Source organism: Triticum urartu, chromosome 5A (genome assembly GCF_056163025.1).
Source record: "Triticum urartu cultivar PI428250 chromosome 5A, HENAU_Tu73, whole genome shotgun sequence".
NCBI lineage: Eukaryota > Viridiplantae > Streptophyta > Magnoliopsida > Poales > Poaceae > Triticum > Triticum urartu.
The window spans coordinates 467,148,298-467,152,421 of NC_141877.1; positions in this window are offsets into that span (position 1 = coordinate 467,148,298).

Below are 4,124 nucleotides of genomic sequence, written 5' to 3' on the forward strand. Positions count from 1 at the left end.
TAGAGAGCACCATCTAGAATATTCATTATGTGGGTGTAGTCCTTCTTCTCGTAGTCTCTGGAAGGGTCGAAATACACGGTGTGGGAGGCTCGCGGGTAAACAACGATAAGGACGGCGCGCCCGGTGCTTCGGGGAAAAGACACCTCAAATTATTCTTGATATGAGCAAGAAAGAATGATTGAAATGTACGAAAGGGTTGTCCGGAACTGACTTACTTTGGATGATAAGGCAGGAGGACAATTTCCTGGTCCTTATTCTGTACCATGAAGTTTTGGAGGTAGTCCCTAGCAGTTTCATGCTCAAAGTCGCCGAGACTCAAGAAAGACTCGTGCATGTAGTACGGATCTGCCACACAGATTTGCGAGAATTCTTCTCTCTTCATGACAGAGCTCATATGTAGCGCAAAAAGGCGAACGATTGTAAAATCGAGTCGCCTTGTCAGAAACATCTCAAAGATATGGTCAAACCGCAGGAAGAACACTTCCGTGGGCCGTGTGTCGACGTAGCACTTCCCCTCAGGCGCACGAGCCGCGTATGTCGGATATCCTGGATCCTTCGAGGCTAGTAGGCATTTCTCAGTCGACAGCACATGTTCGTTTAGTCTCCTGAGATCCCTTGATAGTGCCTCCAGCGGTTTCGACGATAGCATCGGCTCGCCCGTGAGATGGAACATGGCCGCACCTTTCACGGGTACACACTCTTCAGAATCCATCATCTGGCTACTATGTGCTCTGGATTGTTTGGAGGAAGCTATCTTCCCCGATCTCTTCCTCTCCTTTTTCTTGGGCACACCTTCCAGACCCTTCCTTAACCCCTGCCCCAGTGTTCCCGGGCTAAGCACTGTACGACCCTCGGCTAGTTGAGCCTGTGTTGAGGCGGCATCTTTAGGCGTGTCCTGTGAGAATTTCATGAAGAGAGACTTTTTGCAATCCCTGCTACGACCTTCCTGCCCGGGCAGATCATCCATATCCTCATTAGCATGGTGATATCCCGATTCATCATATGGTTGACTCATCATATCTATGTCACAGTCATACGCGTTTGTATTGAGGAAACCCATTGGCTTGACCTCCGTCTCATCATCCATTCTATGTTCTACAGGACCGATTACATCAGCCAGTACTATTGCACCCCCTTCATCACGTCGTCCGCCGCTCTCACCCGGCACTACAGGAGCTGGTAATTGCCTGCCCCGTCGGCGTCCTCAACATTGTCATCCTCATCTTCAATTATCCACCGAGTATAGCCATCCATGAAACCAGTCATGAGCAGGTGCGCTTCAACACGACCATCGTCATAGGGGTCGAGCCAAACTATTCCTTTGCATTTTCGACACGGACATAAAATCTATGTCCGGTTATTTTCTTTCATGTCCTGCACCGCCGACCGCAACCACCTGTCCACCATCGTTCCACTGACCATCATGAACGTCTGCACGGTAATAATAAACAAATTGATTATAAAAATGCGTGCATGCATCAAAGTCATACAAAAATTCGGCACGACCTTCCCTAAAAATAGGACATATATAGATCTAGAGTTTGCCCGGAATTCACCGAAATAGAAATAAATCGACATTTCAACAAAACATAGGCAACTCAAAAGCACAATTTGGCATCAACACATGCCACACACACAATTTCCATCATATTGCCCAATTATCATATCACACACACATACACATATTTCCATTTTGCAAAAGCATGAAATTTTAATCACCTCTTTCTCGAGAGCGATCACACGACGGAGATGATGATGTAGGGAGATCAAAACTGCACAAAGCTCTTCTTGACAAAGATAGATCTAGTTAGGGGGCAAATATTGGTCACTTGACTAAATGCTACATCTACCTAGCTAGCTAATTTGGGAGGAGACAACTTCAACTAGTGGAGGGGAAGGGAAAAGAGAAAGGAGATGCAATAATGGAGGTGGTGTTAGCTAGGAGTAATGAAGAGAGAGAAAGGTAGGTAGAAGAGGGAGAGTAATGGGGGGAGAAGTATTGAGGAAGAAGAAGAGTAGGGAGGATGCATGTGGGAGGTAGGGGAAAGGGAGGAGAGGAGATGGGGGAGGGGTGGGAAAAGGTGGTGGGGTCCTGCGTCTTAGCAGTAGCGCGGGAGTAAAATGTGCTACTGCTAAGAGCGTAGCAGCAGCACCCTTTCGTCACACGCGCTACTGCTAAAGGGGTCAACCATGTGGACAATTTCAAATTTAGCAGCTGCGACGTGACTAAAAAGCGCGCTACTACTATTGCATTAGCAGTAGCGCGCATCGCGACGCCGCGCTGCTGGTAAACTTAAGTTGTTGGGTACTGTCGGTGGATTTTTGTAGCAGCGCGGTTTAGACATCACGCGCTACTGCTAAATTTACATCAGTAGCGTGCTTCTCTTAACCTCGCTACTGCTAATTAGCAGTAGCGCCTCTTTTTGTGCCGCGCTACTGCTAATATTCTGTGTATAAGGTTTTCCCTAGTAGTGTGAAAAGGTTTACCGAGGATAACAGACATGTTGTCATCCTAAAACATCTCAAGTATAACAAAATTCTTTAAGATCGTAACATTAGCAATCATAACGGGAATATCCTCACATATGCCAATAGGTATTGTAGTAGTTTTGTCAGCCATATGAAAAGATATCTCACTAGGTGTCATCCACTAACTCCAGCACCCAAATCATATAATGCAGTTTTAACATAATTATTATTAATGGAGCATGATATAGTGGGTATCCCTCGATCTCCCAGTTATTCAAGTATTTGTCCTATAAAAGGATAATTGGAAAGCAAAGTAGATCTTTATTTTTCACGTATTTGTTTTTATTAGTGACAATATATTTCATACATTTAGAATAAGGAGGAATCTTAATAACATTGATCAAAGCAATTCATAGAAAAAGAGGCCTACAATATTCAATAAATCTATTAAAAAGTTCATCTTCTCTAGATTTATGTCTTTCTAGGAAAATGCATGGATTTTTCTACACCCAAGGTTCTCTTTCTCTACCTTGTTTCCTAGCAACAAATTATATTTTATCATATCTTTTAGTTCTAGGAGGTGGGTCATCATTTTCTACCTCTACTTCTGCCTCCTCCTTTTCAGATTCATTTTCATTAGGTGAAGCATCATTATTATCATGACTAGGTTCATGTTCTTCACGATCCTGGGTCTCAACATTAGAGATAAAAATATTATTAGTATTCTCAACAGGTTCTTTCTCAATATTAGGTTCCCCAGAAACATATAAAGTTTTGGCTTTATTCTTCTTTTCCTTATTTCTAGAAGAACTAGGAATACTATTATTAACCATTTGAGAATCTTGTTCAATTGTTTTAGGATGAACTTCAGAATAGAGTGGATCTTGAGTGGTTTCTCAACTCCTAGTATTTACTCCATAAGAATGTTTATTAAGATGTTTAGACATATCTGTAAGCAAATCTTGTTGAGATCTATTGACCAGTTGACGTTGAGTTTGAACCATGGAGAAATACTTACATAAACCTTTAACATCATTAGCAGTCCTTTCCAACACATCATGCAAACGTTTAATGATACCAGAGTTTTGTTGTAGATAGTGATCTAATTGGATATCAAAGTGATGTTGTTTAACAACAAAATTATCAAACTCCTCTAGGCATAGGCTCGGAGGTTTATTATAAGGAACATCACCTTCGGAAAATTTATAGAGAGAATGTACCTCACCTACCTTCCTAGTAGTGATTGGTTCACATAATTCTTCAATGGAAGGTAAATTCTTAACATATTCATCTTTAATACATTTCTTTTTCATAGATTTCTTGGCTTCTTGCATATCTTCTAACTAGGAAATAAAACACCTCTCTTCTCAGGAGTTGGTTTAGGTGGAGGTTCAAGAATAGTCCAATCAGCATGATTTTCATCATATTACTCAATAGTTCTTCATCCTGTTCAACTCTCCTTTCCCTGAAAACACAACCAGCACAACTATCTAGGTATGTCATAAATTCAGTGGTTAGTCCATTATAAAAGATATCAAATAATTCATTCTTTTTATTGTGTGATCTGGACATGCTTGAAGAAATGCATAAAACCTCCCCCAAGCTTGAGGGAGTACTCTTCCTCAAGTTGGTTATAATTATAAGTATCTTGTCAA